Source organism: Sarcophilus harrisii, chromosome 1 (assembly GCF_902635505.1).
Source record: "Sarcophilus harrisii chromosome 1, mSarHar1.11, whole genome shotgun sequence".
Taxonomy (NCBI): Eukaryota; Metazoa; Chordata; class Mammalia; order Dasyuromorphia; family Dasyuridae; genus Sarcophilus; species Sarcophilus harrisii.
Window position 1 is genome coordinate 664,338,613 of NC_045426.1, and position 25,596 is coordinate 664,364,208.

Consider the following 25,596-nt stretch of genomic DNA (forward strand, 5'->3'; position numbering starts at 1 on the left):
AAAAACATCCATAGCAGCTTTTTATGTGGTGGCTATTAACTGGAAATCAAAGGGATACCATCAATTGGGAAATGGCTAAATTATGGCATATGCTTGTAATGGAATATTATTATGCTGTAAGAAATGACAAGCAGGATAACTTCCAAACTCCTGGGAAGACTTACATGAAAAATGAAGTTAAAAAAAACAGGAAAACATTGTACACAGTAACAGCAATATTGTTTGATGAAGAATTGTAAATGACTTAGCTATCCTTAATAATATACTAATTTAAAATAATCCCAAAGGATTAAAAAGGAAGTATACTATCCATCTCCAGAAAAAAGAACTGATATTGATTGAATAGACTGAAATGTTATTTTTCACTTAATTTTTTTTTTCATTTTTCCCTTTTCTTTTCTTCTTGTACAAAATGACTCATGGAGTTTTGTTTTTTTTTTCATGATTTTTTACATAATTGCGCATGTATAAGCTATTTGAGTACTTATTGTCACAGGGAGAGGAGAAGAAAGAAAGGAGGAAGGGATAAAATTTGACACTCAAAACTTTAAATAAAAATGTTTAAAAATCTTAAAAATGAATTCTAACGTAATAGGTTGTAAGTTTCCTTCCAATTCCATTGCTCTATATTGTGTACACTAAGATCCCGTCCTCCATCCAGTGTCTTAAGGTCCCTTCTAGTTATGACATTTTATGTCCCAGGCTCTTTCTTCCTCTGATATTCTCTCTCCTAAAGTTTTTCCAACTTTTATTATTCTATGTCCTAAGGTTCCTTTTATTCCTCATATTCTATATTCCAAGGTTTTTAAAAATCTAATATTCTGTAATTCTATAATAAAATAACTATAACATAAATTATGGCAAGTGTATAAAATATGTGGTGTAAGAGATTTTTTTTAAAAGGAGATACCACTTTTGACTTAGGGGATTAAAGAAAGTTTCATAAAGGAGATGGCAATTGAACTGGGCCTTAAAGAATAGTAGAATGAGATAGGTAGTATAATGGATAGAACACTGATCCTGGATTCAGGAAGACCTGAGTTCAAATCCAGCTTCAGACACTTAACACTTACTAGTGGTGTGAATCTAGGCAAGTCACTTAGCCCCAATTGCTTTAAAAACAAACAAACAAACAAACAAAAACCCCACTAAAAACAAAATAAAAACAAACCCAAGAATATATAGTGTAAGATTTCCACATAAACAGTATGGGAGAAATGATATGACAAAAAGCACAAAGGCAAGACCTAAAGAAACTCAAAACTGCATCAGAAATAAGAATCTAATGACCCATTAAAAGGAGTGAATCAAATGTACTTGCTGCTTTCCTTTGGTAATATTCTGTATGAAAATATGGGGCAGTATTGAGAAAATGCTGGTTGCTGAAGAAAAGAGACTGATTTAGTACAAATCTGACCCTGAGAGACACTGAGTGCTTATTAGTAGACTGGAAAGGGATACCAGAAAGAAATGGGGATAAGTGCTGTAGATAGTGGGTGAGGAGTAATTATTAGAGTTGAGCTCCTATACAATACGATTTGTGCATAGGAAGGAATCCATATGGTGGCCAAGAAACATAATCTCTACACCTGTTGTTCAGCCATCCATACTGGCAACAGAACAGGGAAGCTGTTGCAGCTGGTGATTGTGCCCCCCCCCCCCCAAAAAAAAGCCCATTTGCTGTTTTTAACTACCATTTCCTAGGTTACTAACCCCTACCCTCCTCCCTTCTCTTCACAATTTCAGTATCTGACCTAGCATATAGAGCTGGCATATAGCAACAATAGAGAACAACCAGCTTAAATTGTCTGGCAAAACCCTAAATTGGATTTGTTTCTCTGGCCTTTCCAGAATTTGCTACTCTTTTAGGGTAGGTTTTCTTTGGATCCTTACCTACTTTTTGCATTAATCATAGTTCTTGAGACTCATTAAAAGAGCTGAGTTCCTGGGAAATCAGGGAGTTCCCAGTGCTTACCTGTAGACTTCAACATCCATTCTTGATTCTTCTTTTGTTTATGAGGAGTGTCATATCTTCTCTCCTTAAGTAGGGTAATTAGCAAGATACCCCCACACCCTGATACATCTATTAGATGAAATTGCCTTTTTGTGTTACAAAATCAGTCATATAAACAAAGTGAACAAATCCTAGACTCCTTTATTGAAGCAGTCAGTCAAAAGTATAAATTAATTATGAATAAATCCTTAGTTAATGTAGAAAGATTAAAGTGCTTTTGACCAAATGTATGCAATAACAACCCATAGAAAATGTATTGGGATTGATTGAAAAAATTGGATACATCTCTTAATCTATGAATATCAGAGCAAAGTTTGCTTTTTTATAGTATTTTATTTTTCCAAATACATGTAAAGATAATTTTCAACATTCACCTTTGCAAAACTTGGTTCCAAAGTGTTTTCTCTCCCTTTCCCTGCACAAGATATCAAGCAATCCATTACTAGTTAAACATGTGCAATTCTTTTATTTATTTTTTTTTCTATTTTTTTTTTTTCAATTCTTTTAAATATATTTTCATATTTTTCATGCTATGCAAGAAAAATCAGTTCAAAAGGGGGGGAAAAAAGCAAATAAACAATGCCTCAGAGCAAAGTTTGAATAAGAAAGCAATCAAGTCACTATAAACCACTACATAGAATTCCCAGTCCCTCTATTTTTTGTCCATCTGCATTTTTGATTTCCTTCAGAGGCTAATTGTACACTATTTCAAAGTCCAACTCTTTTTATAAAGCAAAATAACTGTTTGGACATGTATACATACATTATATTTAACTTATACTTTAACATATTTAACATGTATTGGTCAACCTGCCATCTGGGGAAAGGGGTGGGGGGAAGGAGGGAAAAAGTTGGAACAAAAGAATTTGCAACTGTCAGTGCTGAAAAATTACCTATGCATATATTTGTAAATAAAAAGCTATATAAAAAAAAAAAAGCAATCAGGGTTTGAGAACATCTTAAGGAGGAAGCAAGAGAAGGGGTATTATGGGGAGGAGAGAAAAAAAAAGGAAAAAGGAAGAGGGAACCCAGATGGTATGTCATATTCTTTCTTCTACACTAGCTCTTGAACAGAGGACATCATTGTAAATTTTGAAAGGTCAAATTTAGACTTTCCATTGATTTAATATAACAGCTCCAGAGTATATAACAGCATAAGCACTGAGAGCTGAATGATGAATCCAAAAAAGACACTATGGATTCCTCTAAAAGACTTTATTAGAACATTTACCCTGGCAAAAAGCTCCACTTAAAAGTGAACATCATGAGGATTCCACAGAGGGGAAAAAAAGGACTACCTGTAAACAAGAGCTTTTGACCACATGTGCTTTCTAAGGCTTGAGCCCACTGTCCCTATGGACCCTGTGTATATCTGTGGGAGTGTGTCTCAGACTTTTGGGAAAATCATTATATCTGTACTTATAGCTTCTCAATAAATATCTTGTTCTAAAAGTTAATTAACTCTGGATAGGCTAATTGATAATCATTGAAGAGCATACCAGATGAGAATTTATCAGTGACAAAACTGGAGAGAAGGGAGGCGGGGACAATCCCTCCTTAGAACTATGAGGGGAGAACTAATAAATCACACTCTGAAGCTCTAACCTGTTAGTGAGGGTAGGAGTTGGGAGAGTGAGTTCAGAGAAGATTGTTCTGTATGTATAATCTACCCATTAAACCATATGAACATAGTTTTTAATACATTATCATGCTAGAAAGCCCAGTGGGTAGGAGGCTTGTTCATCTGGGCCTTGGCCTACGGAGCCATAACTCCTTAATCACCAGAGTCCAACACTGAGGCTTCATATGTATGAGCCTCTTTGTACTTCCTGCTAGTAGTCAGTTTTAGCTGACTGATGCTGATTCATTGGCTATCACTCTGCTTTTCTCTTTAAATGGTCTATAGTTCTTTGCCAGATTCAGTTGAAGAATAGCCCCCAGAACAGAATGAGCCAGAGATTTCTTGAGTCACAAATCCATTTATTTCTGTTTGCTAATACAAGTATTTGTGTATGTGCATCCTTATGCTTTTCCTCTTCAGAACATGTACTTATTTCACCTTTCCCTTGTGGCTCTGTCTGGGCTACTCTGCATAGCGTTTCCCATAAAATACAAACAAATACAATAATAGAATAGAATTCTTGGAGATGAAAGGAACACCAGAAGGAATGCCTTTACAGAATTCCTGACAGTTGGTCACCTGGTCTCCATTTCAAGCCCTCCAGTGATGGCAAAAGCATGTCTTGTGAGAGTTCATTCCATTATGGAATATCCCTCATCGTTGGGAAGTTCGTTATGTTGAGCTGAAATTTCCCCCACTTTAACTTATCCTCACTGCTCCAAAATTTGCCTTCTGGGACCAAGCAAAATAATTCTAATCTCTCTTCCACATAAAGTCCCTTCATCTAATTAGCCACACTAAATATATGCCTCTTCAAGTTCTCTGCCCTAATTAGCTCCCATTTCTTTCACTAATAATAATGATAGCAACAACAAGCCTTATTTCTAGCATACTTTAGCTTTAGAAAAGACCTTTCTTCACATCAGCAGAAGGAAATAAGACAGAGGAAGCATTCTCCTCCCCATTTTATACATGAAAAAATTGAAATACAGAAAGGGGGCAGATACACTGAAGTTGAGATCAGAGTATCTGTGTTCAAATATGAATTCCATTACTACCCGTATAACCTAGGATAAGTCACTTCATCATTATTCTTTAATTCTCTCATTTGTAAATTGAGGATATTAGGCTAGATCCCTTATATGTCCATATCTTGAAATTCGAAGATTATCAATGATAAGGAACTCATTACCTTCCAAGGTACCCAGTTGTCATAATAGCAGTTTTAGAATTAAGAAAATCTAAGTTTTAAATACTGGTACAGATGCTCAATTTGTGACCCTGAATAAATCACCTAATTTCTCAGCCTCAGTTCCCTCATCTATAAAATGATTATAATAATAGTACCTATCTGATGGGGTTGTGAGAATCAAATGAGATAATATATGCAACTTTGCAAACTTAAGAGCACTACATAAGTGGTGTGGAGAGAGACTAAGGCTGGGGCTCATTCTCCCCCCCCACCCTCAAGGAATTTTTTCTAAGAAGCATGGATAGAAAGCTTCATCCTTCATTTAGCGTTTGTTTAGATGCCTAGTTCCAGACTAACTCGATGTTTTTTTGGTTTTTTTTATGCCAGTCAGCCAATCTGAACAGATTTTTTTGTTGCACCTAGTTTTGTTGCACCAAAGTTGGATATTTTATTCAAATGTCCAAGCCAGATAACAAATGCTGTCAATCAAATTTTTTTAAATAAAATAAAAAGACCACTTTAATATATATAGGCAACAGATAACATGGTTATTTTTACCTTATGTCCAAGTCCGATTTTTCTTATGCCGCAAAATAGCTGTATGGATATGTGTACATATATTGTATTTAACATATACTTTAACATATTTAACATGTATGGGTCTACCTGCCATCTAGGGGAGGGGTGAGTGAAAAGAGGGGAAAAGTTGGAATAGAAGGTTTTGCAAGGATCAATGCTGGAAAATTACCCATGCATATATCTTGTAATTAAAAAGCTATAATAAAAAAAATAAAATTGAAAAAATAAATAAATAAAATTTTTCCAGGAATTGAAGTCAGGCTCTCTATTCTATTGTTTGAAGAGCCTCTCCTCCATTTTTGAAAATGGAAATACTTGTCTATTTCTAGAATTAAAGAACCTCTTCCGTTCCTTATGATTTTTCAGAAATCAGTGACAATTGCTTGGGAATTAAACTATCACTTCCTTCAGTAACCCAGGATGTAGTTTGTTTTGGTGAGGTCATTTGAATCTTTAGATTGCCCTAGTTGCACTCTCTGGATCTTCTTGCTTACCCTGGATTTCTTCTGGATAAAATACTTAACTATTTTCTTCTTTTCATTCTGAAGATTTTAATTAAATTTAATTTACCAATCATTCATGAAGGATGCTTGAATCAGGAAGACCTGAATTGATATTCTGATTCTAAATCTACCTGTGTGTCCCAGGCAACTTCCTAAAACTGGCAGTTCTAGATGAATTGCCAAACTGAACCTATTAGTCTCCACACCAATGAAGTCAAAAGGCTGAACCAAAACAAATAGATATTGCAAGGCTTTGTATTTGGCATTGGTGATACACAGATGAAAAATGACAATTCCTGCCCCAAAGGAATTTACAGTAAAGGGAGGAAGGTTGAATATGAAGCTTGTTTTCTTTGGTAGAGAAAACAGAAGCAAAGGAAAGAATGAATCATAATTCCTTCCCTCTGTCATCTGTAATCATTATTTCTCCTTCCCCTCCATTCCAGAGCCATGATCCTTACTTTCTCTTTGATTTTTCTCTTGCCTCAACCTAGCAAAAAATAAAAATAAAAAGCACACAAACCACCAACCCTTTTTGTCATGTATTATGATCATTTCAGGCCTCAACACATTCAGAATTAATTCTGAACTTAAGTACTAATAATTGTCTGGTAAGATTGTGCCATTAGTCTTCTTTTTGCATTCATCTTGAGTTACTTCTCCTCCCTTTCTCCCTGTTTCCCTCCCCCCTTCCTTCCCTTCTTTTCCCAATATTCTCCAAACCCCCTTGATAAACTTTTTGTACCCTGTGAAAGTATACATACTTCAAGTTGGGAAATCCTGTCATAAACTATCAGAGCTGGAAGAGGTCATTGAAAAGAGAATAATAGAATCTGCCAAGATCCTAGAACATAGAATATTTTAGTTGAAAAGGCTCTTAAAAATATAGAACATAGAATTGTGAATTGAGAAGAGACTTAGAGGGAATTTGGTTCAACCTTTTCATTTTATACTTACAGAAACTAAAGCTAAAGCATAGAAATGACTTGCTTCCCTTTTTTAGTTTCTAAGCTTCAACAAACACTAGAAGGTTTTGGTTTCCTTTCAGGCATCCTTAGTACTAATCTTCACTTCACTACTAGTATAACCTCTCTCATCTCCACAAAATGCAAAATGCTCTCTGTGTTCTGTATACAGGAATAGTCAATTTAATTCTGATCCAAAATATTACTCATTTATTAATAAAACATTGTTCACATTTTACAGTTTAAAATTGCTACTCTCTTGATCAGGATCAAATTTGCACTGGTAAGGGGACTTGTTTTGCTTACAGGTTAATAAAGTGTTATCATAGACTTGTTTTATAGAACTTAAAGGCTCAAACTTAAAGATTTTTCAGGCTGAATGACAATAAGCACATTCTAGATGGCTTCCCTTGTGACATTATATGATAATAAAGATTGACTCTTATTAGACAAAGTGAGAAAGAGAAAAGTTCATAGGGTTTGAATGTAGAGTTAGGGGATCCCCAGGTGAAATTCTGGTTGAGTGGCATTTGGTGTGGGAAAGCAAGGGAGAGGGAGGCATGAGCTTGAAGGGAGATCCCAAGGTTCTGAAAGTGCTATTGAATTATGACATTGTTGGAAAGGCCCTGCCTTTTTGATAATACATTCTGGGTTTAGGTATTACTATAATTCCTTTCTTGCCAAAAAATTTCTGCTCAGTTGGTTGACGGCTCCCTCCTTCCCCGAGAAATATACCTACTTTGTTTTAAATAATAAAAATCAATAGACTCAATAGGATTTGCTTTACAAAATTTTTCTTTGAAAATGACTTAATATATGACATCACCATTTCATAAAAGTGAAAATACTGGTATTTTAAATTTCTCCTTGAATCAGATGTGTTTATAACAACTTTTATCTGATAGACCTTTTCTATCTCTAATATTGAGCATTGTACATTCAGTGTTCTGAATTCAGCTCTACCATTCTATGATTCTCAGTGCCCTAATATTCAACTTCTTTTGTTATTTATAAATGCATTGGGAGTATGATTTTCTGATTCTTGATTATGAGGGATACATACATATTAGTGCTTCCATATTGACTGACATTCCCCAAATCAGAAAAGCCCCTCCAGTTTTTGGAGAGACTGTTATAATTTCTGTAAACTTTCTAAAATCCTTATTCTTCTTCTACCCTCCTCTTCTCTTTTACAGTCCCACTCCCCTTCTCATATTTTCTGTTTCTAACAACATCCTGCTGAGCCTTATGTAGGGAACTCAGGCTGCTACCAAGGAAGGCCATCAGAGAGTCACTCTTGCCTACTTAACTGAAGCAGTCAGTTGCAGATGCTATAGACAGAATGCATGCAGAGAGTTGAGGACTCTTCTGTATGATTCACACAGAGATACTGGATGCTTGTCATGAAGTGACTAATTCAACTCACTGTAACTTTTAGAGTATTTCTGCCCTAATTCCCTGCTGAAGAATAGTAGTTTTTGCAGCACAACCCTCTGCCTTTGTTAGTGGTCAGATGTCTGTGTCATCTGGCAGAGATGTTTGACTACAGAAGGGAGAACAAGCATGGGAAGAGTTTTAACTGAATGCTCTGCCTCTTTTATCTTGTAAGAACCAGCAGGAGTAGAGCAGAATGCTTTGAACAGAGAAGTATACCTTGTTTTTGAACCATAATTTCTCTAAGAATTGGGCACAGAAAACCTAGTGTAGAATGTGCCCTTTTCTGTTCCACTGAAAGGTGAAATAAAGGATTAGATGTAAGGTGTTTTAAATAGAATTATCAGAATTGGAAAGGACTTGACACCATAGGATGTTGGTGCTGGGAGGTACCAAGATTGTAGAATGTCAGAGCTGGGAAGCCCCTTTCAAATCATTTAATCTGACAAAATTCTTAACATAAAACTGGGGAAGCTAAAACCCATAAAGGGGAAGTGATTTTTTAAAAAACCTACTACACCTTTGAAGCCAACAAATTTTCTTCCTTATTTCTCATATAATTATCTCTAGCTGGTATCAAATATATTTTTCTCTCTACTTTCTTCAATTATATTACTATAAAATTTTTGAAAATAGCTGTAGCAGTAATTGTTTTTAAGGCTTTTCTTAGTTCTTATTTTTTTTTCTTTTTTCCTTTTTTCAATAAGCAAAATATTGACAGTGCCAGGCAATGCTGACTAATAATAATGATAGTTATTTTATAGTGTTTTAAAGTTTGCAAAGCAAAAATCAGATGTGAGACAGCTTTGGGGTAAAAGGCTTTAGCTGTTAAGAGTGTCAGTATCAGACAGGTGTCATTTAAGTTGAGACTTGAAGGAAGCCAAGGAGGGGAAGCCAATGAAAAGACACAGAGATAGGAGGTAGAGTATTTTGGGTGTGTATGTGAAGAACACTAAGGCTACTTTGGCTAAATCATAGAGTTCTTGAAGGGAACTGATGTGTAATAAGGCCAGTAAGATAGATTATGGCCAGATTGTAAAAATTTTTAGATGTCTGAGAAGTTTGTTTGATTCTAATGACAATTGACACTCACTGGGATTTATTGTTTAGATTATATCTGCATTTTTGAAAAATTACTTTGATAGATGTATGGAAGATGGATTTGATGTAGGGAAAGATTTGAGGTAAAGAAACCAGTTAAGAGGCTATTGAAATGCTCAACATAAAAAGGTGGTAGAGACCAGAGCTAGAATGATAGCTGTATGAGTGGAGAGAAGCAGACCAATGAGAAAAATGTTGTAAATCTGACAGCTGATTGGCTATACGGGGTGAAGGAGAGTGAAGAGTTGAGGATAAAATTAAGGTTTTGAGCCTTTGGTTGGAAAGATGGTGGTACCTTAAACAGAAATAATGATGTTCCAAAGAGGAGTGAATTTGGGGGAAAAGATATGGTTTATATCAGAAGTGTTGATCTTGAGGTGTCTATAGAACATGCAATTGAAAATGTCCAACAAATAAGTGATAGTGTTGTAGCTATCAAAATCTGAGAGTCATCTATTTAGAGATGATCATTTAACCTCTGGGAAATGGTAAACTCATCAAGTGAAAGAATATAGAAAGAAAAAAAGAGAGAGCTTAAGGTAATACGTTGGATATATGCCCACAGTTAGGGATGTAATACGGATGAGAAGAGAAACAGAGAGACAAAAGACAAAGGGAAGGGGGAGAGGGAAAGAAAGGGAGGAGAAAGGGTATATAGTCATATAGCTAGAAGGAGAAACAAGAGCAATGTCACCAAAACCCAAAGAGTGGAGAGTATCAAGAAAGAGATGATCAACAGTCTCACATGCTGTAGGGAGGTCAAGAAAAGATTGTTAACTTTGAAGGAAGCAGTTTCAGTTAAATGGTAAGGATGACAAATTAGATTGCAGAGGGTCGGAAGCAACAAGTGTAAACAGCTTTTTCACTGAGTTGAAGTAAAAAAGGGAGAAGAAATATAGGATGATGGCTTCATAGGATAATGGGACCTACTGAAGGTTTTTTTGTTTTAAAAGATGGAGAAAACTGATAGGGAGATTAAAAAGAGATTATTGTGGAGCCAATTCCTCTAGCAAGGACAAGTGGGGATGGGATTCCAATTCAATAGAGGTCTTGGTAAGAAGAGTTTCCTTACTCACTATTTGACAAAAATTGCTGGGAAAATTGGAAATTATGGCAGAAACTAGGCATTGACCCACACTTAACACCGTACACCAAGATAAGGTCAAAGTGGGTTCATAACCTAGGCATAAAGAATAAGATTATAAATAAATTAGAAGAACATAGGATTGCTTACCTCTCAGACCTGTGGAAGAGGAAGGAATTTATGACCAAAGAAGAACTAGAGATCATTATTAATCACAAAATAGAAAATTTTGATTATATCAAATTGAAAAGTTCTTATACAAACAAAACTAATGCAGACAAGATTAGAAAGGAAGCAGTAAAATGGGAAAACATTTTTACAGTCAGAGGTTCTGATAAAGGCCTCATTTCCAAAATATATAGAGAATTGACTCTAATTTATAAGAAATCAAGCCATTCTCCAATTGATAAATGGTCAAAGGATATGAACAGACAATTCTCAGACGAAGAAATTGAAACTATTTCTAGCCATATGAAAAGATGCTCCAACTCATTATTAATCAGAGAAATGCAAATTAAGACAACACTGAGATACCACTACACTCCTGTCAGATTGTTTAGAATGACAGGGAAAGATAATGTGGAATGTTGGAGGGGATGTGGGAAAACTGGGACACTGATACATTGTTGGTGGAATTGTGAATACATCCAGTCATTCTGGAGAGCAATTTGGAACTATGCTCAAAAAGTCATCAAACTGTGTATGTACAGTTTGATCCTTTGATCCAACAGTGTTAGTACTAGGCTTATATCCCAAAGAGATTTTAAAGAAGGGAAAGGGACCTGTATGTGCAAGAATGTTTGTGACAGGTCTCTTTGTAGCAGCCAGAAACTGGAAAGTGAGTGGATGCCCCTCAATTGGAGAATGGCTGAATAAATTATGGTATATGAATGGAATATTATTATTCTGTAAGAAATGACCAGCAGGATGATTTCTGAAAGGCCTGGAGAGACTTACATGAACTGATGCTGAGCAAAATGAGCAGGACCAGGAGATCATCATATACTTCAACAACAATACTATATGATGATCAATTCTGATGGACCTGGCCATCTTCAGCAATGAGATGAACCAAATCAGTTCCAACAGAGCAGTAATGAACTGAATCAGCTACACCCAGCGAAGAACTCTGGGAGATGACTATGAACCACTGCATAGAATTCCCATCCCTCTATTTTTGTCCACTTGCACTTTTGATTTCCTTTACAGGTTAATTGTACACTATTCCAAAGTCTTATTCTTTTTGTACAGCAAAATAACTGTTTGGACATATATACTAATATTGTATTTAACTTATACTTCAACATATTTAACATGTCATTGGTAAACCTGCCATCTGGGGGAGGGGAAGGGGGAAAGGAGGGGAAAAGTTGGAACAAAAGGTTTTGCAATTGTCAATGCTGAAAAATTACCCATGCATATATCTTGTAAATAAAAAGCTATTAAAAAAAAAGAAGTTTTCTTGTCTTGTCATCAGAGACTAAAAGAAAAGATAGTGGAAAATGATGACAAGGAGAATAGATGTTTAACAACTTAAGTGTATGAGGAAAGATGGTATTAAGGGAGACAAGGTGAGAGATAGCTAGGATATATCTCTGTGTCCAGAAACCATGCCATAATTTTCATGCCCTCTATATTCAATCCTAATATAATTTGGCCAAAATTCTATCCCATCCAAGTGCTGTCCTCTATTTTCAACTGTGCCCAACTGTCAGGGCAGAGGCTGTTGTTATCTAGAACTGTCAGGTCCACTATTAAGGATGCTATTTGCCATGAAACAGAGTATAAGAAGCCTTAATAAGGAGTGGAGTGTCCAGGAGTTCACAGTATGCTATCCTATATCCTGGTATGGCAGGGGAATTTTAAGAGGGACATTAACAGATTTGAGAGCAACCAGAATAGGAAGGAATATTCAAAGGCATGACTAGACTAAAGGGCCTGGGAATGTTTAGTCTGGATAAGGAAAAACTTAAGGGAATGTGATTTGCCCTCTTTAAATATTTGAAGCACTATCATGTGACAGATGGATTAGATTTATTCTGCTTGGCCTTGGTGGACAGAACTAGGAATAACTGGAAAGTGGCAATTGCAGGTGGCAAAATTTGATTTATTATGAATAGAAACTTCTGACAATTAGAACTGTCTGAAAATGAAAAGGGTCACCTTATTATAGAGTGAATTCTTTGTCACTGGAAGTGTCAGGCAGAAGCTGGATGGCCCCCTTTTATGTAAAAGTTTAGAGGGAATTTTGCTTAGGGTCAGGATAATGATTGCTAAAGGTCATTTCCAGCTTTTAATTTATGATGTTAATTAATTTTAACTGGATTTTTAAACTAGGTTTTTAAAACTTGAGAATGTTACGACCTAGAGTTTCTTAAAGATCTTCTTGACAGGAACTTGTTTCCCTTGTGATGCTTTTTATTGAATTCATCAACTTAGTACATTTTATTAGTAACTTAACTTCATGTAGGGCACCATGCTTAGTTCTGGGATTACAAAGATAGCAATGAAATAGACTTTGCTGTCTGGGAGTATACAATTTAATAGGGGAAAATAACATATAAATAACTATTATACTAAAGAAAATGAGATAAAAGGAATGGCCAAAGAAAAGTACCATGTGGAAGTAGAACTCATTTTTAGTTTGGAAATGGGGGAGGAGAAATCAAAGAAACTTTCACAAAGAAGGTGCTACCTAAGTTAGGTTTATGAAAGGACTTCAGTAGGAAATGAGGGTGTAAAGAAACAGGATATTCAATCCAATGAGTAAGAGATGGTTTTGTTTTTTAATGATTGTCACATTTAAATATATTATAGGTTATTAAATTCAGGGCATCTTTATACTCACAGAACAGATTAACACAACTATTTCATTTACGTTTCTGATTACAATTTTTAACATAACTGCCTTCACTTTTATTTTTTAATTAAATTTTATTTTTTTCCAGTTAAGCATTTTTTCTCTCCCTTCTACTCCTTTCCTCTCCCACATAATGAGGGAGAAACTACCTTGTGATAAAAATGTTTAGTCAAAAGTCAAAAAAGTTTAGTCAAATTCCTACACAGGTGATGTCCAAAAATGTGTCTCATTCTATACATTCAGTCCATTACTTCTCTATCAGGAGGTGGGTAACATTCTTCTTCATTGGTTCTCTGGAGTTATAGTTGGTCATTGTGTTGATCATAGTTCTCAAGTCTTTCATAGTTGTTCATTTTTATAGTGTTGTTATAGTAGAAATTGTTCTCTTGGTTCTCACTTTGCATGAATTCATATGTCTTAAATTTATGTGAAACTGTTCCCTTGATCGTTTTTTTAGAGTACAATAATCATTCCAGCCCAATTGTGTTCAACTCAGTTGGTCACCCCATAATTTTCCAGTTCTTTGGTAACACAAAAGAATTGCTATAACTGGCTTTGTACATATAGGACCTCCTCTTTTTTTTTTTTTTTCTTTTTTGATATCTTTGAGATATAGGCCTAGTGATAGTTTTGTAAGGTCAAAGAAAATGCAATATTAGTAATATTAAGGGAATAGTTCCAAATTCCTTTCTAGACTAGCCATATCAATTCACAACTCTACCAGTGCTGCTTTAATTTGTCTGTTTTCCCTCAACTTCTATAACAGTTGTCTTTTTTTTTCTTGTCAATTTTTCCAACATAAGGGGTATTAGGTAGAATCTCAGAGTCAAGTCAATATCAACAAGCATTTATTAAGTGTTTACTATGTATAGTCATTATGCTAAGCACTGGAGATACAAATAAAAATAAAAAGGTAGTCTTTTTTTCCTCAAGGAGCTTACATTCTAATGGAAGAAAATAACGCATAAAAGGAAGCTCAGAAATAGGGGAAAGGAAAGCATCATGGAGACAAAAATCCAGAGAATCAAGAATTGGGCCTTAGAAAATAAACATGGCTGATTCATGGGTTCTTCATTAAAATGGAGGTTCCAGAAGGAAACTAGTCACAGGGAAAGATTGTGGAGGTGAAGGATCTTCCAGGTTGAGAAAGCTGTTGGAGCATGGTGTTGAAAGCAGCTTCTAGAGTGGAAAAAGTTGTTAGGAGTGGAAAAAATGGGGCCCAGAAAGAAATGAAGTAGTTTTAATTTGCATTTCTTTAATTATTAGTGACTTGGAATATTTTTTAAATATGGTCATCTGGTATTTCTTTCCTTGAGAATTACTTGCTCATATCCTCTGACAATTTAAAAACTAGAGAATAACATTAATTCTTTTTAAAAATTTTTATTAATTTTTTTAATAACTTTTTATTGACAGTACATATGCATGGGTAATGTTTTACAACATTATCCCTTGCACTCACTTCTGTTCCATCTTTTCCCTTCCCTCCCTCCATCCCTTCCCCTAGATGGCAGGCAGTCTTATACATGTTAAAGATGTTAGAGTATATCCTAGATACAATATATGTGTTCAGAACCTAACAGTTCTCTTGTTGCACAGGAAGAATTGGATTCAGAAGGTAAAAATATAACCTGAGAAGAAAAACAAAAATACAAACAGTTCACACTCATTTCTCAGTGTTCCTTCTCTGGGTATAGCTGATTCTGTCCGTCATTGATCAATTGGAACGAATAACATTAATTCTTGTAAATTTGAATCTTTTCTTTAAATATCTTGTAAATTCCCCAGTTAACTGTGTCCCTGCTAATCTTAGCTGCATTAGATTTGTATGTGCAAAACCTTTTAAATTTTATATGATCAAAATTGTCCAATTTTTCTTCTGTCATTCATGAACTCTTCTCCCATCCATAAAATAATTTTTTCCTTCTTCCTCTAATTTGTTTGTGATGTGACTTTATATCTTGGTCATGTATTCATTTGGAATTTATCTTGAGATGTTGTTCTAAGCTTAATTTCTGCTAGACTGCTGTCCTCTTTCCCCACAGTTTAGATGGCTTTGCTCCAAATGAGAACACTCCTGGGGGGAGGGGGGAAAGAATAGTTTTTAATTCCTAGTTTGACTATAGAAAGACATTCTAAGAGAGAATAGGTAGGACCAAAGCTTCCAGGAGGTTGCTTCTCCAGAGCCTCTTTGGCTATTTAGGTGAAAGAATTCTATTCCTCAGCTGGCCATTTGGTTGCTACCTTCCCACTCTGTTACACTGTACCCATCAGCTTGTTTGCCAATCCATGAGCAGCGAATCCTCTTGGGAAAAGTGAGGTGTGAGATGAGGGAAGTGGTAGAATGAGTCACTCAGGCTGCATGGTTTCTGGTCATTTTCAGATTTCAATAGGATTGCCATTCTCTTGTCCATTCCAGAAGGGTGAGAATTACCAAAGCTCTTCTTTCAGTAAAAAGTCAGATTCTAAGATAATGCCTTTGTTTTGTTGTTAATTGAGTGGGAATCCATTGATATCTAGGTTCTGCCTATTAACCTCTTTTCTAAGATATAAATAGAAGGGTTTACTATTCCTATCTGTCTACTCACAGAATTATTGTAAGCATCAAATGAGATAATGAATGAAGAGCCATAAAGTGCCATGCCAATGTTACTCAGGAATCTAAAATCACAGAATTCAGAGTGGAAGGGCTTCAGTGGCCAAGTGATATTCTCAAGCTGTTCCAATCATGATATTCCCAAGTAATCATAGGGCCTCTACTTGAAGAATTCCAGTGAAGAAAGATTGGTCACATTTCTATTTCATTTTTTGGTCAGTTCTGATTCTTAGGATGCTATTTCTGACATCAAATTCAAATTTGTCTCTACCCATTGTTACAGGTTGTGTCCTCTGGACCCAACAGAATACATTTAAAACTTCTTCCACATATCAGCCCTTGAAAACAACCATCACAGTTTTCTCTTTTAATATTTCATTTCCCCCAATTACATGCAAAAACAATTTAACATCTTTTCTTAAAACTTTTGACTCATATGGAAATATACAAAAAATGTAAAAAAATACATATAAAATTTAAAAAATTATTTCCAGATTCTCTAACTCCCTCTTCCTCTACCCTCTTACTGAGAAGATAAGCAATTTAGTATAGGTTATACATGTGTAGTCATGCAAAACATATTTCCAAATTAGTCATGTTGTGAAAGAAAACACATACAAAAAATCCCAAGAAAAATCTAAGAAGTATACTTTGATCTGCACTCAGACTCTATCACTTCTTTCTCTGGAGATGGGTAGCATTTTTCATCATGAATCTTTCAGAATTGTCTTGGATCATTGTACTGCTGAGAATAGCCAGTCCATTCACAGTTGATCACTATATAATATTGCTGTTTCATATTTTTCTTTACTCTTTTCTTCTCCATCCTAAATATCTTTAGTTCCAAAAACATAGTGTCTCATTTTTTGGAAAGTGACAAATAAAGATGCATGAATGTAAGAAATACTGATTATGGAAAATTCAAAGAAGCATGGGAAGATACAGGAGCTGATGCAAAGTAAAGTATGCCAAACTGAAAAACACTGAGCAAAGACTGACAAGGGAAGTAAAGCACAACAAAAATGGTATTTTTGGTTAAAGTACACCAGTCTCATAATTGTTTCTCTGCTTCAAATCTTACCTCTCCAATCCATGGTACACATTATTGCCAAAGTAATTTTCTTTCAGCATCTATCTAACCATGTAACTTCCCTACTTTATCAATTCTGGTGGTGGCTTCTTCATTTCCAAAATATATAGAGAATTAACTCTAATTTATAAAAAAATCAAGCCATTCTCCAATTGAAAAATGGTCAAAGGATATGAACAGACAATTCTCAGACGAAGAAATTGAAACTATTTCTAGTCATATGAAAAGATGCTCCAAGTCATTATTAATCAGAGAAATGCAAATTAAGACAACTCTAAGATACCACTACACACCTGTCAGATTGGCTAAGATGACAGGAAAAAATAATGATGATTATTGGAGGGGATGCAGGAAAACTGGGACATTGATGCATTGTTGGTGGAGTTGTGAACTAATCCAACCATTCTGGAGAGTAGTTTGGAACTATGCTCAAAAAGTTATCAAACTGTGCATACCCTTTGATCCAGCAGTGTTACTACTGGGCTTATATCCCAAAGAGATCTTAAAGAAGGGAAAGGGACCTGTATGTTCACGAATGTTTGTGGCAGCCCTCTTTGTAGTGGCCAGAAACTGGAAACTGAGTGGATGCCCATCAGTTGGAGAATGGCTGAATAAATTGTGGTATATGAATATTATGGAATATTACTGTTCTGTAAGAAATGACCAACAGGATGATTTCAGAAAGGCCTGGAGAGACTTACACGAACTGATGCTGAGTGAAATGAGCAGGACCAGGAGATCATTATATACTTCAACAACAATACTATATGATGACCAGTTCTGATGGACCAGGCCATCCTCAGCAACGAGATCAACCAAATCATTTCTAATGGAGCAGTAATGAACTGAACTAGCTATGCCCAGAAAAAGAACTCTGGGAGATGACTAAAAACCATTACATTGAATTCCCAATCCCTATATTTATGCACACCTGCATTTTTGATTTCCTTCACAAGCTAATTGTACAATATTTCAGAGTCTGATTCTTTTTGTACATCAAAATAACGGTTTGGTCATGTATACTTATTGTGTATCTAATTTATATTTTAATATATTTAACATCTACTGGTCATCCTGCCATCTAGGGGAGGGGGTGGGGGGGTAAGAGGTGAAAAATTGGAACAAGAGGTTTGGCAATTGTTAATGCTGTAAAGTTACCCATACATATAACCTGTAAATAAAAGGCTATTAAATAAAAATAAATAAATAAATAAAAATAAAAATTCTGGTGGCCTCTAGGATAAACATGGAAACTCCTTTGCTTAATTTTTGAAATCCCTTTACAACCTAACCCCAATCTATCTTTCCAGCTTCACTGTACATTAATGATAACAACAATAATAACTAGCATATAGCACTTAAAAGTTTGCAAAGTGCTAGACATTTGCTATCTAATTTAACCTCCATACAGCCCTAGAAGGTAGGTGCTATAATCAAATCCATTTAACTAATGAAGAAAATAAAGCAAATGAGGTTAAGTCCACATAGTTAATAAGTATCTGAAGATGGATTTGAACTCAGATCTTCTTAATTACAAATCTAATACTCTATCTTCTAGTGTTTACCTGGTTATCCTGTTTTTGTTCTGGCTGCCCCCCATGCCTACAAAGCGCTTCCTTCTTTTTACATATTAAAACCTCTCTCTTTAATCACCATCTTCTGCATGAAGTTTTTCCTAGTCCTCCAGTTGCTAGTAACCTTCTTCCCAAAATGCCTTATATTTAACTACTTAGCATATTTTTGTGTTTACTGATTTTATATCTATGCTATTTTTTATGTTCTTGTCTCTCCCATTAATAGAGATTGTTTCATGTTTTGTACTTGTGGCCTCAGCACCTAGCAGAGTGCCTGCCACAAAGTAGGTGCTTAAATGATACTTCTTGATTGATTAAAACAGAGAATCAGAAAAGGTGTTGAACTACTGTTTAGGGTTGGTTAGGACTTGATATTTCTAATCCTTATTTTGTTTCTGCTTATTTTGTCAGTCAACAAGCATTTATTAAGCACTAACCATGTACACAATTCTTTAAAATACATCCTTTGCACTAGAAAAGACAGAGCAAAATTTACTCACAGGGACTTAGGCGTGTCCTAAGATGAGTAAAGTAATAGAAGTAAGCACCTGATTGCTCTGGATGAATTCAAGTCACCTGGCTCAGGTGAATCATATCCTCAGGGCCTGAAAGAACCAACAGATGTGATGGCTGAGCCGTGTTAAAGATCTCTGAAAAATTATGAAAAATGGAAGAAGTACCATGAGATTAGAGAAAAGCAAATATTCTGAAAGGGGGAGAAACACACAGATAGGGACAAAGAGACAGAAAGAAAGACAGAGACTGGAAGAGAAAAAGAAAGGAAGGAAGGAAAGCAGAAAGGAGAAAAAAATGAAAAAACAAAAAAGAAAAAGGCTAGCGAGCTTGACTTTCATTACTGGAAACATCCTAGAGTGAACCATGAAAGAAAGATGTTTGGTGAACATCCAGATAGGGAAGCACTGATTACAGAAAGCCAGCATGGCAGTTTCATCAAGAACATATTGTGCCAGACTAATCTTATTTTCTTTTTGACAGGATAGTAAACTAATAAATGAGAGGAATGATGCAAATATAGTTTACCTAGATTTTAGCAGAGCTTTCAGTATAGTATCCCATACTGTTCTTGTACAGAAGATGAAGAGATATGGATTAGACATGATAATACAATCAGTTGGCTTCAAAACTAATTGGATGACTGGACCCAAAGACTAGTTCAGCCAGCAAGTCCCTAGCATGTGCTAGTTGGCTAGGTGATACAGTGGTTAGAATACTTGTCAAGCCTGGAAGACTCATCTTCCTGAGTTTAAATCTGGCCTCAAATATTCACTAGCTTTGTGACCCTGGACAAGTCACTTAACCCTGTTTGCCTCAATTTCTTCTTCTGTAAAATGAGGTGCAGAAGAAAATGGCAAACCACTCCAATCTCTTTGCCAAGAAAACCCCAAATGGGATTACAAAGATTCAGACACAACTGAAAATGACTGAACCCATGTGCCAAGAACTGTGTTGGAGATACAGATTTAAAAGAGACAGTCCCTTTCCTGGAAAATCTTATAATTGACTAGAGGAAGACAGTACACAAAAGGAAACTGAAAAGGGTATACATGGGAAGGAGAAGGTACCTGTTAGCTTGGAGAAATCCAGAAGCAGGATAACTGATAGGAAATGAGATGACTGTCCTTGGCTCTCTTCTTAAATAGAAGTTTTGAAAGTCAAGGGTCCAGTCAGAAGGATAAAGGATATTGATGGAATGTAAGTCCCAAGGCAGATTTGATCTTGCAGGATCATGAGATTTCCTAAAGATGAGGTTCTTAGGGAATGGTGATATTTTAGAGAAATCAAAAGAAGACACACTACCAAAAGTAGTGCATCTGTTAGGAAATAAGTAGTTGTTAAGGGTTTGATATTATTTGTTTGAGAAAGATCTCCATTGAAGTATGGGAAGTATTCCATGAATCTATTCTGCCCTCTGCTTTTTAACAGTCTTGTTCATAAGTTATATCAAGGTATAGGATAGTATATTCATCAAATTTATGATGACACCATTAGAAGGAATTCTTAACACAATGGATAGTCAGCATCCAAGTTGATGTTTTGATTGGTATTGCTAACTGTGTGTGAGGTTTCTTTTTCTTCTTTTTTATTATAGGGAATGATTCTTTGGGTAACATAAGGGAAAGAGATACATTTGGAAATGAAAGTGATAGTGCAAGCCAAAGATAACAGAAAAATAAGCAATCCCAGTTTGTTTTTTTCAAATGATCCTCATGTAGCATGGGCCTTTTATTCTCCCAGTTGCCCTCCTGGATGCTGATAAACTCTTATTGATATCTGTAAACTAAGAACTCATGATAATTCTCCATAGATAGTCTGAACAGGACAGAGCACAGACACACTATTTTCTTTTTGCTAAAAGCCAGGTGTCTTAGTGAAGTGCAAGACTCTGAGTCTCAATGCTGGAAGGTTTATGGATGTCAGAACTAGAAAAGACCTCACAGATCATCTTCTAAACTCTGTCATTTTATAAAGGAAAAAAACTGAAATTTGGAGAGCTAAAAGATTCATAGTCGATTCCAGGTAGAACCAGGTCTAGAAACCAAACCTCCTAACTCCTAGTCAAGTATTAGTCAAACTAATCCATATTTCTCTCATAAGTATAATATTCACTTGATAAGCCCTAGATTCTAATCCTCTGGATTAAACTTCATTACTCTTGCCCAAATTACTGCAAGCCCTGACCATGCAACAGAGCAGAAAAAGAAATGTAACACATAATATGAAGGTCTCACTCTTGTCGTTTTTATTGTGGAGAGAAGCCCATGCTTTGATGGCAGCAGCAGCAATTTGCTAATATGCTGCTATGGAGTAATTAATCTGTACTGAGATGTCTGCATATGAACCTATACTTGTTAGTTGGTCATAGGGGATTGGAGGATTAATTCCACTATGGCTATTTTGGTTGGGCTTGTATCCTACAGAGCTCACTATATTCAGAAAGCCACAACAAGTTTTGTCCAGATTCTAAGCATGTCCTTGCTATAGATTTCCAGTCCCTGAGGGGTTAAGACTTCATAAGCCAAATTCTGTAATAACATCTTAACATAAGCTGATATAGCCCCATAAAGAGTGCAAGCCTTTTTCAGGTCTTTGAGGATTTCTATATCAAAAGGAGCATATCTTCTACTTTCTTGACCTGAGGAGTTAAACTGTTGAATCACATGTATTTTTAACATATTTGTAGTTTCAACTCAGCTATATCCTTTCCTTCCTCTGTGGCCTTAAGGTACTGCCTTTTGCAATCTACTCATAGGAGGGGGTGGTTACTGGGGCAGGGAGATGCTGGTGGCATCACTGGCCCTCCCACTACTCCTCCTCCCTCCATCCTGGAAGGTGGAATTGATGGGGTTGTGTCAGTTATCTGCTCAGTAGACTGCTTTGAAGCTTCCTGGTGGGATGGAAAGTCACCACACCCTTGAGCCTCACTTAAATCTCCATGCCCTGTGGGGATGTGGTCATTAATCTGTTCATTATCTTCCTCTTTTTCCTCAGGCTTCCTCATCTGGCTGTTCCTAGAACTTTTCTTTTTTCTATAACTTGCAGGATTCTTTAAGGCCAACTGTATTATGTTGTATACATAGAATGCTTCGATGGAAATTGAATGAGGACCTTTTTCACTGTAATATTCACAGAGTTGTTGTCCTTTTAATCTCCAATTGTCTGGAGAGATTTGTTCTTCCTCTAAGAACCAAGGGGACATGCGTTCTATTGTACCCAGGAGTCTAGCGATCTGTTCCCAAGTTATAATTAAGCCTTGTTCCTTGATCAACTTAAGCATGCTTTCTATAGCGCCCCTTTGGGGCGGGGGTGGGGATGGAGGAGAATCTTTTCCTAACATCTGCCCCATTTCAGCCAGAAAAGCTTACTACTTTAGCCCTTAGCAAAGTAAGTTCCCTGTTTGTCTATTAAAATACTCATCTAATTTCCTGGTTACTGGAGACTTCTTCAATGAAAGTAGGGTCCTTGGTTCCACAATGGGCACCAAATGTGATGGCCCCATTTAGCACCCAGAGTATTTTAAAATCAGCCAGAGTCAGGATAAGCTAAAGTCCTTGATCTTTATTCTTTGTGGAGGTGAAGGGGAATGGCAATATGAAGTGAGAGCAATCTCTGACAGGAATCTGGCCAGCCTCTGGCTCTCACACTCCACCCAACAAATCTACGAAATCTCCTATACAACACATCAAACTTGCACAGAGAGTGGGCAGGGCCATTCTTTCTCTAAGCATGTATTAATAGAGTATTGTCCAATTGGTAATTAGCCTTAAGTGCTCTAACCTCAGTGCATCTGCTCAGCTTCAGCCCATTACAATAATACCCCAAAAAGAAGTCAAACAAGAGACCCTGTGAATTATCAGCTGAAGAGGAAGAGCCTTGCTCAAAGCTTGTAAAACAAATTACAGACTCAGTATCTTCACTTAGCAAAAATATATTTTCTTATATGGGAGATACAGTTATGGTTTACACAGATGGTTGCTGCTCCAGTAATGGGAGGAGGAAAGCACGAGTTGGCATTGGTGTTTATTGGGGGACTAGGACATCCTTAGTCGTGACAGACAAACTGAAGAGCAGAAATACGTTTCCTGTAAAGCAATCGAACAAGCCAAGAATCAAAACATCAGTAAGCTGGTTCTTTACACAGATAGTATGTTTACTATAAATGGTAGAACAAGTTGCATTAAAGACAGGAAGAAAAATGGCTGTAAAACAAGCACAGGAAAAGATGTGATTAATAAAGAAGACTTCGTTAAGCTTGATACGTTTATTCAGGGCCTAGACATAAAATGGGTGCATGTTCTGGATTTGCAGGCAATGAAGAAGCTGATAGATTAGCAAGAGGAGTTAAAAAAAAAACACAAGAATCAATGTAAAAATTTTTATAATTTAATCTAATTAAAGAGCAAATCAAGGGCTCTTTAGTCATTATTTGTGTCAAAATTTGCCTACAAGAAAAGAAGCCTGTGGATTTGGGAACATTCTTGTTTGATTAGAAAGACCGTCTAGTTTTCTGTTGAAATATGATTCAGTATGTTAAACTACCCTTCACTTTACCCTGTCTAGCAATATCTATTTATCTTTGAGAATTGTTTGGGATTTCAACATAAAGTAGATGTAGCTGACATCTTTTGAAATGAAATCATTTTTACTTTAATATATTTAACATGTATTGGTCAACCTGCCATTGGGGGCAAGGGATGGGAGGGAAGGAGGGGAAAAATGGGAACAAAAGGTTTGACAATTGTCAATGCTGTAAAATTACCCATGCATATAACTTGTAAATAAAAAGCTAGAATGAAACATGCTACCCACTGATAGAAAGGTTAGGAGCTCAGAATGCAGGTGGAGACTTTTTTTTTTTTTTTTTTGACATGGCCAATGGGGTAATTTTGTTTTGATTGACTATACATTTTGTAAGGGGTTTTATTTTTCTTATGTTCTCAGGGAGACAGGAAGGGAGGGAGGGAGGGAGGCTGGGAGTAGGAGGACAAGAAGGCAGATTTTGACTGATTAAAGCAAATAATTTTTTTTAAAGGCTACATAAGTTAAAAGTTGGTGATGATTAAGAAAAAAAAGATTCCATATCACAGAGCTGTGTGCTTATTGTATGAGATAGGAAGATGAGAAGACAAATTACGCATAGAGAGAAACAGATCAACCCTACATTCTCCATCCACTAGATGACTATTTAATATCTAGTCTTCAGGGAACGTTGTGTATCATTGATATGACAGATCCCATAACTGCTCTCCAAAGTAATGTATCTTCATTTATGCTTAGAAATTAAATTCCTCCTTCCATACTGAATATTTTTTAAGGCATAATTTTATGTCTGACGAACTGATGCTAAGTGAAATGAGCAGGACCAGGAGATCATTATATACTTCAACAACAATACTATATGATGACCAGTTCTGCTGGACCTGGCCATCCTCAGCAACGAGATCAACCAAATCATTTCCAATGGAGCAGTAATGAACTGAACCAGCTAGGCCCAGAGAAAGAACTCTGGGTGATGACTAAAAACCATTACATTGAATTCCCAATCCCTATATTTATGCCCACCTGCATTTTTGATTTCCTTCACAAGCTAATTGTACAATATTTAAGAGTCTGATTCTTTTTGTACAGCACAATAACGGTTTGGTCATGTATACTTATTGTGTATCTAATTTATATTTTAATATATTTAACATCTACTGGTCATCCTGCCATCTAGGGGAGGGGGTGGGGGGTAAGAGGTGAAAAATTGGAACAAGAGGTTTGGCAATTGTTAATGCTGTAAAGTTACCCATGCATATAACCTGTAAATAAAAGGCTATTAAATAAAAAAAAAATGCTAAAAAAAAAAGTCATAATTGTCTGAAAACTGAAAGGGCAGATACTTTTGCTTGCTAATTAGAAACTGTTTCTGTTTATAAGACACTTTGTATCTAAACATTAGTTAAAGAAGACAGTAGTCTTTCTCTTTTGACAAATGCAACAGGCACTTAATAAGTATCATGTTCAGAGCATTCTGCTGGGCAATGGAAATGCAAAGACAAAAAACAAACAATCCCACTTCTCAAAGAGTTTAACATTATACTAGAAGGTTAAAGCAATGCTACCAGCACAGAATTATAGAAAACCAAAGCTGGCAGGACCACATAGCATACAATATTAGAGCTGGAAGTGCCTTTAGTGGCAGATGATTTAGTCCAACCCCCTTCATTTATCATCCTGAAGTCTATTATATTTGTAAGTGTATTTTCAACATTAAATGTAGTTGATCAAATTCTTTTTTAAAAAAGTTATGATCTTATATACTTCAACAACAATACTATATGATGACCAATTCTGTTGGACTTGGCCATCCTCAGCAATGAGATCAACCAAATCATTTCCAGTGGAACAGTAATGAACTGAACCAGCTACGCCCAGTGAAAGAACTCTGGGAGATGATTAAAAACCATTACATTGAATTCCCA

The 25,596-nt window shown here is 35.9% G+C and overlaps 1 protein-coding gene and 1 pseudogene across 3 annotated transcripts in view; both read left to right on the forward strand.

Annotated features, from left to right (window-relative positions):
* Positions 1-25,596, forward strand: part of GNG7 (G protein subunit gamma 7) — a 359,526-nt gene that overhangs the window by 191,061 nt on the left and 142,869 nt on the right. The window lies entirely within an intron of this gene.
* Positions 22,947-23,806, forward strand: LOC100924100 (annotated as a pseudogene).